The sequence below is a fragment of the Callospermophilus lateralis genome, unplaced genomic scaffold (assembly GCF_048772815.1).
Source record: "Callospermophilus lateralis isolate mCalLat2 unplaced genomic scaffold, mCalLat2.hap1 Scaffold_45, whole genome shotgun sequence".
Classification (NCBI taxonomy): Eukaryota; Metazoa; Chordata; class Mammalia; order Rodentia; family Sciuridae; genus Callospermophilus; species Callospermophilus lateralis.
This window is the reverse complement of record NW_027514398.1, coordinates 6,113,295-6,128,412: the sequence shown is the minus strand read 5'-3', so window position 1 is coordinate 6,128,412 and position 15,118 is coordinate 6,113,295. Positions and strand designations below refer to the sequence as shown.

General features: G+C 33.3%; 1 pseudogene; it reads right to left on the bottom strand.

The window, feature by feature from the left end:
* Positions 1-13,388: 13,388 nt before the first annotated feature.
* On the bottom strand, positions 13,389-13,497 carry LOC143388976 (small nucleolar RNA U13; annotated as a pseudogene).
* Positions 13,498-15,118: the final 1,621 nt, after the last annotated feature.

The window sequence follows — 15,118 nt, the reverse complement described above, 5'->3', positions numbered from 1 at the left end:
CTATTTCTTCTCTACCTAGTTGAACAGAATCCGCAGACCTTTTTAAGAGTAGCTACATTTCTATGTTGATCTCCAACTGACATGGAACTCAAAATCCTCTTTAACACAACGAATACTGAGGAGTCATGAGGGGGCTTAGCTCTCTTAGATTCAATAAATCTGCTACATGTCTATCTCATTTCACCATGTTTCCTGACACCATGCTCTCTGCCCTCCCTTTCCTCCTCTTTGCCAAATCAAATTTTCATCACTACTTCTGGGCTAGACAAAATTATATAATAATTAATAAACATCAGCCAATAATAATAAGGGCATGTGAATCATACTACACACCCTCATTTTTTTGCTCAGTATGAATAGCTTTTTTTCTCCCTAATTGTAGTTCATGTTCATTTTTTCACTCTATTCCAATGATTATATCATTCTCATTTACTATTTTTAAATTGAGTAATTTTTACTACAATATTAAGATTTTCTTTTTAAAAAATATAGTACTATACCTTCCCTTATCATCAACTGCATGTATGTTTGCTTTATTCTTAACTAAAAATTCTACCATCATGTGTCTGTTTTTCTTTATGGAGAGTAAAAGTGGTTTTTGGCCACTCTGAAAAACAACAAAAATAGTTTATTCACAAAATTACTACTTCCCAACTGAACTTAACCTCACAAAATACTGTATGAATAAAAGCATATAATATTAATGCAAATTAAGAGTAGCCACTCCCTTCTCTTTCCATTCTGCTTCCATATGTGCTGTTCTTTCACACTGAAATCCTTCTAGACTGGACACATGAACTCCAATCATTTCTAAAACTGCTTCAAACATTTACTGTTTCCACAGATCTTTGCCTCTGACACAGCATCCATCATGGCATCTTGGAATTAAGTAATCTGCACCCACCTCCACCAAGAGTGTCTAGAGGACATGAAATATACCTTCTATCTCATTAGCCTCATTACCTAACACATATTAGTAAAGGATGTAAGTATTATGTTTAATTAACAAGCTAAATTTTCAACTCACTAGTAGGGTGAATCAATCATTTTTTAAAAAATGTCTACTTTTCCAGAAATACCAGCCCTCATCAGAAAGATTCCTTGTTTTACTCAGATAAAATGTACAGAATTGTGCATTGTATGTCTAGTGTTACAGAAAAAGCTTTACCATTGCTAAACACCTATTTTACATTGATTTCTCACAGTAGATATTCACATGTGAAGAATTCAAGTTGAAGGAATAGAGTTCTGTCTGAGAGCTTTCCAATGACATGAAAGTTTCCTCCATGTTATACAAGTCCTCTTGATTCTTTTCTATTTATGGAATCAGAATCCCAGATACCAATGTCAGGCATTCCTGCTTAAAACTGAGAGACTCAGAGTAAACTATGTTTTTTATATATATAATTGGTCCCTGTGTCTTCTCTTATTATAAGATGAAAGATATTTATCTTACATGTCAGAAATCTCAATACAAAAATATATTATTCTTACACAATTGGAGAAAAAAAATGACAGCTAATTCACTGATAGGGGTTAACAAACAGAAATAACCAAATCAAAAAAATCAACACCAAGCTGGGGTTGTAGCTCAACAATAGAGCATTCACCTAGCACATGTGAGGCCCTGGGGTTGATCCATAGAACCACATAACATAAATAAAATAAAGTTATCGTGTCCAGCTACAACTAAAATATAAATATTAAAAAAAAACAAAGAAACAACAACAAAACAAAACAAACAAAAACAAACAAAAAACACCAAGTCAATAACTGGGCAAAAGAACTAAACAGAAATTTCTTGAAAGAAATACAAATATCCAAAATATATATGAAAAACTCTTCTGCATCTCTAGCCATTAGGTTAATATGAATAATAACTACACTAAGACTTTATCTTACTCCAGCATGATGGTAATGATCAAGAATACAAACAGTGATACATACTGGTAAGAATGTGGGGGAAGGGCACACTTGTAACACTGCTGGTGGGACTACATACTAGTACAATAACTCTGGAAAACAGTTTGTAGATTCCCCAAAATCTAAGCAGGGAACCACAACAAGAACCAGCTATATATGCATCTGTTGGTTACAATTCCATGTGGAAACAGAGTCTTGGAGGGATAGTGTGGCTCCATGTCTTCTGTGTACACATCATCCTTCTCTTGCTCTCCTACCCCCAAAGCTACTGTGAAATAAACCTTCATTTGCAATCTATTTTAGTATTTAGAGGATTGAAATGAAACTAAGAGTATTGTTTTTTTAACAGAGAGTCCCAGCCAACCATAGTAGGGAGGTCTGAACTGACCAAATGAGACAAACACCATTTGCAACCTGAAAAGCTGACTTTGTAAACAGTTGAGTTGTTTTTGTACCTCACATCTCTTTTCTGTTTGTAAATGCCTCCTGATCCTGTGGCCCTATTCTTCTACTTTTGTGCTGCTGGATTGTGAACTGTTCTTTAAAAAAAAAAATATTCAATAAATTGCTTTGCTTCACTTGGTGAAGTTTCTTCATTTAAAAATGACTTGGGGATGTTTATTATTTTATTTTTTCCCAACCTTTCCCATCTCTCCCCCCTTCTTTCTGCAGCTTTTGGTAACTTCTAGTCTACTCCGAACTTCTGTTATTCTTACTTCTTATATATTTTTAGAATTTTATTAATCTATAAACTTTATAGTTTTTACACAAAGTGCTCAATTTTTAAACAAATCATGTTGGGATTTTAAAAGAACATGTATGAAGCTGTATAAATTAATATGTAAAAATACATTGTAACAAAAATATATATTCCTTATTACTCAGCCATAAAGAAGAATAAAATTATGGCATTTGCTGGAATGGAAGTGTTATGGAGAGGCACTGCAGGAAACACTGTAAGTTTGAATTTGAAATCAAAAGAGAGTTTTATTTACCTTGCCAGGGACTGTCACCCACCATAGAGACTCAACCTCTGTAGGAGGACAGCAGCTTCCTGGTCCATCCAAGAAGAATATAAGCATAAAACCTACAACTTAGTGACTTGCTGATAATCATGTAAGCTAGACAATCAGAGAAATTAAAACATTAACATGTGGGACCTGTGGGCTTTAGGCAGGACAAGAAATTTCCAGTCAGCAAGCAAGTGATAAACAGAAGCACTAATAAGTAGCTGAATAAGAAATAAACATATAGAAATAAATGTTTTTTATGTATGTATTAATCATAACCAGTTAGGAAAAAACATATAGGTAAAAACATTGCCTTCATAATAGCTACAGCAAATTTATAATACATTAAAATTTTTTATTGATCTAGAAGAAAATTATAAATCTTTTTACTGAGATGCTTAATAGACCACAAGTCCTCATAGGAGGAAGGACACAGGTCTGGAGAGGAATACCGTAAATATTTGGTTTTTGCTTAGTTGAGACAAGATTTATGTTGCCCAGGCTGGCCTTGAACTCATGGGCTCAACTGATCCTTTTACCTCAGCCTCCCAAGCAGCTGGAACAACAGGTATGCAGCACCATGCCTGGTTAATAAACCTTTCATGGCCATGATTGTGTTGTATATTTTCTTCATAGATAAATTCTTACTTTTTATAAGTTAAAAAATACTAGAAAGGGCAAGCAGCATAGGCCCTCTCTTCATTCCCTGACCCCAACTTAAGCCTCTGGAGATGGGGCTGCCCAGGGGACTCCGCTGCACAGCCAGTTTGGCAGTGACTCAGAAGCCACTTTTTGCAGAACAGAGACCTCTGAATTTCTTAGCATTCCTGACAAGGAATAGATTTCAAATAAACACTTAATTTAAGACTTTTTAATGATTCAAACTTTGAAGAAGCTGTACTTACACAATTTCAGCATTGTCTTCACAGAATAGTTATGTGCAATACTGTCTGAATTATTTTGCTCTATAGGGAAGCTGCATAAAATATTCTACATCAACCCGAATTCTTAAAAGTGAAACAGAGATAGTTCCATTACAAACAAAAATTCTGAATAATATACTCATTTAAAACATACCTATATAATTATTATGCTTAATGTAAAACAAAACACATACAATTTTTTTTTCTAATGGCACTACTACAGGCAAGGCAAAAGCTCTTTCTTGAAGAATGACAAAAAGATCTTTATTTTTATGTAAAAAGCACAAATATACATATAGTACATAAATTGATGGTGAGCATATGTTGGTATGAAAATTTCAACAAAGAAGCCCAAAAATTTTTTTAAAAAAGTGTTTCAATGAGGATTTGGTGGTTGAGACATAATGAACAAATCTGTGAAGAAATTCTATTTATGATCTTTAAATATCAACATTGGTATAAGACCAGAATTACATGAAAGTTTCTGTAAATAGATGGATTTTGCAATAGTTAGTATTTGCCAATTTTGCACGAAGAAATAAAATACTGACATTGGATAATAAGTTCAATATCAGGCTGGGGGTGGGTATGCAGCTCAGTGATAGAGTGCATGCATGGGTGAGGATAGCATGTATGGGTTCAATACTACAAAACAAAACCAGTACCAAAAAAGTACAATGTTTTTTCTTCAGATTAAGGCAAATGACAGCCCACTTTACCAGATTATTTCAATGTGAACTAGTCTCTTCCCTGGATCCTCATCATGCCTATATGTACATCATCTTTTGTCTCATAAAGTTTAGGAAAAGGTGATTGCCTAATTTCATCATCTTATTCTCCTGTCTCAATACACCTACATCAAAATACCAAATACAAAAAGAAAGTCCCCAAGAGCTCAAAACAAGTTATTTTAATAACAATTGTAGTTATAAACATGCAAAATTACAAGCTGGAGAAGGATCTACCTTTTTCTTAAGTACCTTTAAATCCCCAATATATAGAAATTCCTGCTGTCACATTGTTCTTTCAATTCAGGAGAACCCTCCTATTGCAACTGAAGTTTACTTGGTATTGCTCCTCCTTCAATAGAAGAGTACTCATAGTTATTTATTAAACTGACAGTCTCTTACTCTGAGAAGGAAACTAGAAACATTATCACAATACGCTGAAACTGACTTGTTGCTCATGTTTTCTAGTAAATGTGACATGTGACCCCAGAATCAGTGAAGACTACCCAGTCACCACCCAGTTACCAGCTCATTACGATCTCTCTCTCTACCTTAAGCCACTTTGATAAGCAGGAGAATAAGGAACACACACTTGAGTACACAATCTGATCTCTGCAACCTGAGGCCGGATCAGCAACCTACCCTTCTGGGAAGATAAGTGTTCCTCTCTACTCCTGTTACTGTCTTTCTTGCAGCCACCCTTCCCAAATGGACTTGCTCCATCACAGGAGCAAACTGAGGGAATGCAACAGAGAACAGCTGGTGAAGGCTCCAGGAGATGCAAAGCAAAGTGCCCAAACCCATATGCCCTTTCCAGGAAGGAAGGTGGAGAAGAGAGAGGCTGCCCTGCACCACCACTTTGGCTCCTGGGAATATACCACACAAACGTACAAAAGAAAAGGAAGATTTGGTGTTTATGTTTGATGTCAAGAATCTCTAGTCACATAATTGGACCAAAAGTTCCTTCTGGAAACCATCTCAGCCTACATTTTACCTTACAGAAGAGGAGAGATGTCACCCTCTGGACCTGCTAAGCTAAACACAGTCTCCAAGTTAAAGAATTTCAGGAGGAATACAGGTCTCCCAGATTCTGTTCCACTGTTTTTCTTACTACAGTAGTTCCCTCATCCACAGTTTCAGTGCTCACTGGTTAAATAAAACTTGAACATATTAATAGGAAATTCCAGAAATAAACAATTCACAAGTTTTACGTTATGCTCCATTCTGAGTATTTTGATGAAATCTCACCATCTTCTTCCATCTCATTCCATCAAGACCAGAACATGAAGTATTCCTTTGTATAGTACACCCATGCTGCATGTGTCACCTACCCATTAGTCACTCAGTAACCATATCCATTACAGAATTGATATTGCAGGTGCTTATGTTCAAGTAACCATTATTGGCCCCAAAGTGCAAACTATTAAAGTGTATTATTATTATTATTATTTTACATATTATTATTAATCTTTTACTGTGACTAATCAATAAATTAAAGTATCATAAATATTAATGTACATGGAAAAACCCAACCTATATTCAGAGGTTTTCACTTGGGGTTTTAGAACATATCACCCACAGGTTAGGGGGAGTACTATAAAATCATTGTGACTCCTTAACTTAGGAAAATTTTTAGAAAGTAAAAATTTAAAAATGCATTGCTCTAGCTTCTGAAATCAGAAAGCTTACAAATGATTGTCAGTCATGTCATGTGTGATACTAATATAAAACTGCAACCACACGGTTATCCTCTCCGTTCACTTGCACAGCTTTTTCCACCCTCTAAGTTTGTTTACATCCTGTCACAAATGGATTTTGGCTCTATGAAGATGCGTATTTTTATTTGTTTTTCTTACTGCCATATTTCCAGGACCCACCACAGTGTCTGGCACATAGTAAGTCTTCAAAAACTACTTATTGAGGGGCTGAATGAATAAATACTTGCAGCTTCTCTTAAGGGGAACCACTTCCACTTAAGTGACATGCCTCAACATCCTGACTGAAATACAGGATCATCATACTCAACAGATAATCCAAAGCCTAAAAATCATGTGTGTGTGTGTGTGTGTGTGTGTGTGTGTGTGTGTGTGTTTATTTTTCTCATCCCTCTTTTTCCCTCACTGGAACCTACTAGTTTGGCTATGCTGGTTGTGGCATCACACAGTGGACAATGGGCACTGATATTGCAAGAAGTCAAAAAGAGGCAGGCCATAACATGCTGTAAGCAAAATACAGAAGAATGCATTGGGCCTAAGTCTAAAGCAACCAAAAGGGAGGTGTCAGCACTAGACTGAGAACTCCAAGCCCTCTGCTGAAGTGTCTACACCGGCTGAGGATTTAAAATAATTTTCTCATTCCAATACCCTAGACTATGACTCTAATGCCTGGATTTGGATGTTTTGCCATTTCCAATTTTCCAACATTGATCTTACACAACCAGTCTTTGTATGGCTATCTTCCACCTTGTGCTGAAAATCCTAACACCTTAGGTGACAAAGTATTTTACATTGTGAGTAGTGTTCCAAGACACAGTGAATAAAGCACATATAAAATATAACTGCCCCTCTTCCAGTATGCATGGCTTTATTTCTGTATCTAGATACATGCTCTTATAAAAGTCTTTCACTGCAGTATTTCATTATGGATAGTCCAATTCACTTCGTTTAATAATAATCCAGAAGCAACCTGGATTTACAATCTGTAAAATTTTTAAAAGACAGATAAACAATGCATAATTTAAAAGTAGAACCATAAAATTATAAACCTTACAATCATGATAACTAATTTTAATATAAGTGAGCAAACAAATTCTTAACAAGTAATTTTGTCTTAAATTGTTAGACCAAAGGTAAATACTAACTTGTATAAGCAGCAATAAGTAAGCCATTTTCGATGATGTGCAGGGATGCCTTTTATCTCCATATTTTGAAAATATGCATAATTATATTTACAAGCAGGGGTCACAGCTATATTTTAACATTTTTTTGAAAAAGGAAAAGTAAGTAGGAATACATGTATATTATACTCATATTAAAAAAGAAGTAATGATAAAAAACAAAATAAATATAAACTATTACCTATAATGGAACAGAGAATAAATTTAAAGAAACAGAATCAAAGTCAAACCTGTTGGAATATATCATGTTACATGTTATTGTTATTGGAAACCCAGATTTCATTGTTAGAGACAAAATAAAAATATTAAAAAAATAAATTTGAATTGACATTCTAAGAATTCATGACTTTTCAAATGTATTTCCTTGTTCTGCCTAATAAAAGGGCTTAGAAGCAATGCTGTCCTAAATTTTAAGATCCTAAATGCCAAGAAGCAGGAACACAGGTATCTGTAGTCATATTATTCCTACTTTTCCAATTATTTAAACATTTTATATTAAAAAGTAAAAAAAGAATATTGGTGGGCTGGGGATATGGCTCAAGTGGTAGAGCACTCCCCTGGCATGCACAAGGTGCTGGGTTTGATCCTCAGCACCACATAAAAATAAAATAAAGATGTTATTTCCACCAAAATCTCAAAATAAATATTAAAAATTCTCTCAATTCTCTCTCTCTCTCTCTCTCTCTCTCTCTCTCTCTCTCTCTCTCTCTCTCTCAAAAAAATGGAACGTTGTTCATTGTAATTCTAGTAATGATATTATCTGCAGGTAACAATTGTAAGCCCTGGAGCAGGGGTAATGATCTGAAGTCACTGAAGTGGTGCTCAAAGCAGACAGGTCCTAAAAGACATTTGGTTCCTCAAAGAACGAAATCTCACAAAAATCCAGGTTTTCGTAGCTTTTCCCAGAGCACCTCCCACTGCTCTGACTCCTTTTCTTAATATTGGAGTGGTGGAAAGGCTCTTTTTTTTCTCTTTATCCCCATCTCCTGCTGGCTCACAATTGCCTCAGATTCTACGTATAAGCTTTTCCTTTACTAGGATATTAGTTTCTGTCAACCCACCTCCAAAGTGTAATGAACATATAGCCCTATGTGATTCCCAATCTTAAAAAGGATCTTCTGAGTGAGACATTTCCTGACTTCCCAAACTTTATCTGGTTCTGTTAAGATAAAGAAAGCTTATTACAGAAATAAGGAAAACTATTGTAACACATACTTCCTCCTATTTTCTGGTAATAAAGGATGCACCAATTAATTTTAGGAGGGGAATATCTACCAAAATGTTCAATAAAAATGTTTAATCAAATTTAGCTACATTAAGATAAGGTGGTTTTATTATCCTATGATTTGAATTTTCCCACCTACTTTTGAGAAAATGGAATAGACTTTCTGCTATACAAGAGTAGAGAATATATGAATTGCATTTGCCTTGAAATGTGGTTACTGCTTGCTACATTGAAGTGTGATGCTTAACATTATGTGTCAACTTGGCTTGAATAAGTCTCAAATTTTGATGAAATTCCCTTACAGATGTTGCTATGAAGATTTCTTTAGATGTGGCTGATATTTAAATAGATTTTCAGTAAGACAAAATACCTGTCATAATTTGATCCAATCATCTGAAGGCTTTATGAGAAAACACTGAGTTCTTCTAAAGAAGCATGATTCTGCTGCCAGACTTTCTTTAGATTGAAACTACATCATCATCTCTTTTCTAGCTCACAGAGTGCTCTGCAGATTTTAGAATTATCAATCTCAGCAAATGCCTAAAACTAAAGCTGTATCCCCTCTCCTCCCGCTACCTCTCCTCTCCTCCTCCTCCTCCTCCTCCTCCTCCTCCTCCTCCTTCTTCTTCTTCTTATTCTTCTTCTTCTTCTCTCTCTCTCTCTCTCACACACACAAACACACACACACACACACACACACACACACACGCAAACAATCTATTGAATCTGTTTTTCTAGTGAACCTTGACTAATACAGAGAGAATAGAGGGAAGTAAGAAAACTAATTTAACAAGTGTATGGATCACTCTTTCTATTAGTTATTTTAATTTCCCAAGAAACCCTAGAAAGTAAGTTTAATTATTATTGTAATTTAAGAGGAGAAAAAAATGAGTCCCAGAGAAGATAAGAGGTACTTTCCTGTATAATAGGAAGCCATGCAAAGAACCTACAATGACAGTCTTCATGCCTTCTGCCATTCTTAGATTACCTGCCTGTGAGAGACACTGGCTAGGGAAACTTGTATTAGCCAGAGACAGCACTATGCTCCAAAAATAAGAGAGACTCTTTGGATTAAAGAAGGGCAAAAATAAACCTCAGAGTTATTGTTGGTAAGCTGTGATTGTTGCTGTTGTTTTATTAAGCAATAATTTTTTCTGACATTGTGCTGGTTTTCAGAGATTATGAGATAGTCCCCATTTTAAAAATAAAACACAAAAATATATTTCTTCATTCCATTAGTGAGCTGAGAATGGTTTTTATTTTCTTTCAAGTTTTTTGCCTAATTTTCTTGATGCAGCCCCCACATTTGTAAGTTTCACTGAGGCTAGACTAGGACAAACCTTTGTCATTCAAATGGAGCATGTGTTTCTATTTCAAAGTCTGTGGCCCACGTGTACCTTGGGTAAGAACAATGAATGGAAGAGTTGCAAAAATTATAGTATCCTAGGGGAAAAGCAATGTAGACTAATTGTACTCTCTAAAGAGTAAAATAAAGAATAGGCTTCTTTGCTCAAAGCCAAAATTATTTCTATATATCTCTAGTATTTAAAAGTTCCCAAGAAAGCATTCCAAATTTATTCTTAGGACTATCGAATATGATGGCCTTAAGGCACCACACTAGAAGTAGAAATGAGTTTGAGTGGATGACATCTTTCTAAATAGAGAGAAAAAGTTTTCTGATGTTAATATAAATGTATACTTTGATTTTTTTGGAGACCTCTCAAAATATTTTAGATGAAAACATGAGTCAGTTAAAATATGATAATAAAATCAAATCTTTTTTACATTTTTATGTCACTATATTTTTATTTTGGAACTGGTTTTAAGACTGAACTTAAATTTTATAGCAATGAGTTATCAATTTATTATTTCTGCTGTTTTTTTTTCTCTTTTTTATTGATCACTAGCAAAACACAAGCTTGCAAGAGGAAATGTCAATATTTCAGACTAAGCAGAATGGAGGCTACCCCCTAACTTTTATGACCTTAAATTCAGAAGAAATATATTGATAGGAGATATAGAAATCAAAAGTGGAAAAAGAAAAAGAAAATTAGCTCAACTGGGCTTAAAATCTGAGAGTAGTATTTAGAGCTAAGAAATAAATTTGAGTGAAATGCATCTTAGAATAAAAGCAAAACAAAAATTCCAGTGAAGAAACCAAAACATATATGTAAGATGGAAAGAGTAAGACAATTCATTGGAAAAGCTAAAATTCTAGTAGAAATGAGATTAGAAAGAAAAAGAAGATGCAAAATGGATGAAAATGAAAAGAGAAGATCTGTGAGATCTGAATGCTGTGAGAGTTTCATTTAGCAGGACAGAGGCTCCTCCATTGCCTTCAGGTTGAATGAGTCCCCAGCCCTTTCTAATGAAAGAGTCACATACTGTGATTTCCTCATTTCTCTCTAATGATGACGCTTTCAAAAAGTTCCTCCTTAGCTCTGATATTTGGAACTTTTTCCCACTCACCAAAACTCAAAATAATTATTAATTGGAGAAACTGTTTTTTTATGAAAACAAATGCTGCTCTTTGATGATTTTCTCTATTCATGTTAATTTTAATGTTTTTACAACTTATTGGTGTCTTTCCCCTTACTAAACATGACTATTTTGTTTTAATTAATTTTAGCATTTACATGAAAGAATACTTTGTATAGATTCATTTATTCAGTGTTTTGACCTTAATAACACTCTCTGGGAATAAAGTTATTTTCCATTATTTTGTTATTGTTGTTTTTTTCCAAATAAAATTATGCTCTTTTTATGCATGGTATTATATTTGAAGAATGCTAATGCAATAATGAAGCCATACTCAAGCTAATTCATAGCCAAAAATGTTGTTTAAGCACCCACCAATATTGTGACTCTCTTCTAAGCTACATTTTTATGCACTTCCTTTTGTTTGCTGTTATTTCTAGGGTCTTGAATTTCCAACTAGACTATAAAATCCTCCATGATAGCAACAGTATTTTAATACTTTTATGACCTCCACTGATATTGGTATAGTGCTCAGTAAAATGTGCATTTGAAAGAGTGTGTGTTGAATTGATACAGTTCTTAAACATGCATATAATTGAGTCATGTTACATCTCTGAGTTGCCAAGTTTTTGAGTTAAAAGTTACTTAAATTAAAGTAGCTAGCTTCCTTAAAATTGATAAGATTTTTCTAAAATCTCATCATTCCTAATTCAATTTGTTAAAATAGATGCATATTTCAAGAGCCAACAATTTTAGAATATCACGTATTCAATTGCATTTTTGCTATTTAACTTTAGAAATCTTAAATAAATCTTATTTAGTATACATCTTTTCTTTTTGGCAAAGAATATACTTAAAGAGTTAGAATTACATATGTCCATTTTTGGCAAGAATTCTTACCATATTGGCAAGGTTCAGTTGTTTTTTTTAAGATATTTGTATTTCTTAAAAGCTTCACAACAAACAATAACAATATGTGAATTATGTGAAACTGAAGTTCATTCTGTATGTTGTGTATAGATTTATCTTCTCATATACTAAAATATTTGCTGTCCTAAACACATTTGTACTGGCTCTGGTGCAATATAAACCTTTGGTAGCTCTCAGTTTTCCTAAACATTTTTTTAAAGTTTTTTTTGTGTGTGTGGTTGTTCTAGCTCAGAATTCTTTTTGTCTGTGTGAAAGTTCTTGACTTAGAATTTAAAAAAAGTGTAAGAATTATAAAAACTTTCAGATTCATTTTGTCTTAGAGATTTATTCTTTAAAAATTAACTTTTTAGTACTCAAAGCTACTCTTTTTTTAATATATACTCTTTAGGTGTACATTGACAGAACACATGCCTTTATTTTTATGTGGTGCTGAGGATTGAACCCAGGTTCCACCCACACTAGGCGAGCAAATCCCAGCCCTCAAAGCTACTTTTTATGTGAAGTTGCCTGTGTGCTTCTCTCTTTCTCTCCTTCCCTCACTGAATCTTGATTTCTATGTTATCTATTTGTCAAAGCCATCAGACTTCCATCTGTTTAATAAAAATAGTGTAAATGAAACATTAGTTTTGTTATAATTAGTTGGTACCTTAATAATTTTAAAGAATTTTTTATCAATTTCTTTTGGTATTTATGCTTGTAAGAAAAAATTAACATTGACATTCATACAAATACTATTAACATTCTGAAAATGGTGAATCCACATAATGAAAAATTTGTGTTTACTTTTATGTGCAAAATACAATAATTAAACAATTTAGGGTAGTTTTTCAGGGCTGTTCTGTAAATTTTCAACCAGGAGATGAGGCCTGAACATATTTTGAAGCAACTGTGTTCAGGGAAGTGAAAATGTAATATACTGGAATTATGTGAAGAGGGTAAAGAGATCAAGAAAGGTCAGATCTGTCATTATTTAGAGTTAGACTTCATCCTTTAGTTGGTATAGAATTGTAAAAAAAATAAAAAATTGAAAATTGAACAAGACAGTATGTTAAACTGAAAATTGAACAGGACAGTATGTGATATGTATTGGAAGGTAATAAGAAAGATAATTCTTTTTGTTCTTTTTAGAAAATTTCTAGGGTGGCTCATGGGCCCCAGGAGGAGAGATCAGAGTAAGGTGGAATTATATCACTTATTAAAAAGAAATAAGAACTCAAGAGAAAAGGAAGGAGTTTAAATTTACCTAATAAAATACCTTCCTTAGCCTTTTTTTGACAACAGATAAGTAATGTGCAGATGTAGTGACAAGATGTAGAGCAAGGCACATCTCCCACACCAGCCACATGAACACCCAATAATCATCACACTTATGAACCAAAAGTATATTTATTCTATTTTTATAAGTTATAATAAAGATTGTTGTCATGATGAAATAAATGATTAAAGTTTAATTCTTTTTTATATAGGTCATAAAATCCATGCAATTAAAACAGATTGAATCATATCATAATTTTATCATAATCATATCATAACTTCATGATATACAAAGAAATTTGATGTCAGGAAAATAACTAAAAGAATGGTCTGAATACTTCTTTTCTGCTATTTTTTCCACTTTTTCTGAACCTTTCATTCTGTTATAATTCAGTTATCAATTTCATTTACCAATGGACATGTATGAAGTTCTAACATATATTTCAAAATAAATGTACTTGAGAAGTTCACTTGAAGTATGCACTTTAGTGTAAAACAGGAAGTTATATAAACTTATCTATGTCCTTCTCGATTCTGACCATCCTTATTGCTGTTCTCCTTTCAGTACTCAGAATCAAACTAAATATCTCTGCTCAGTCTTTGTCAGTGCCAGATTTAATATTTGTGCCATTTAGTATTTATTCCCTTTCAAGTTTCTTAGCCTTTTTGAGGCCATAGATTCTTCTATAAATTTTGCTTAAAAATATTTACATCATAAAGTAGTTTTGAGACTTAGATAAAAATAAAAAATTATTTAGAATATATAGTGCCTCAAAGAGATGCTAACACTATATGTCAATAATATCTTGGTGTATCTTTAATATTACTTGTTTGCATTTTAAATCCTATCAGAAATATGTTTTAAAATTTATTTTTATAAAATAGAAAAAAATCTAGCACTGACAAAGATTGAGCATAGACAAATTTTAATAAATTTGAAATTTTTAATAAAAATTTCTGTGTTATCATCATAGGTTTTTTTTTCTATATATGTTTTACCTTATCAAATTAAACAGTTAAAATTGATATTTCTAAATATGAAATTAAAACCAACTATGGCTCTACAGTGATCTTTAAAGAATATTATAATTAATGATGTTCTTATTAAGATAGTATGTCCAGATATCTATGCTAATTTTTGATTTTGAAAGCCAAGGTAAACAGCACATGCATTAAATTTGACATTAGGATAGAATAATTTTTTGTCAGTTTGCCCTTGTTTTAAATAAACTAATCCCCTTCCACTGTGGCAAAAGATGTGTAGAATTTATTCATACTTTACTCTTCAAAAAGTTCTTAAGAGTAAAGGAAATGTCATTTAATATTTTATGACATATCAGTTGAGGAAAAACTATGTGAATTCTCCTTTAACATCTAGATGAATTTTCCCTCTCCTTGCATCCCCTTAATATGTGGAAGAGCTAATTAATGTGTGTAGCATTACAGAGTATTGTATGGATTGCTGCAATTAAGTGCACATCTCCAAGCAACATAGAGCCATTATGCAAAACCATTGTGAACAGATGATACATTAAGCAGCACAGCTCTGCTGTGTATCTAGTCCTTGATACTGAGAAATACTGCACTTGAGATGGAATATGCAAATAGAAAATTCACACAACATCAGAGTGAGAAGGCCAAAATGCCACCCTTTGTTGGTTTCAAAATGAGAAATCCATTTCTGCTGCATAATCAAGTTAAAATAGAAAAAGAAATCCGTCAAAGAAAATTCAGATATTTCCCCTCCTTTT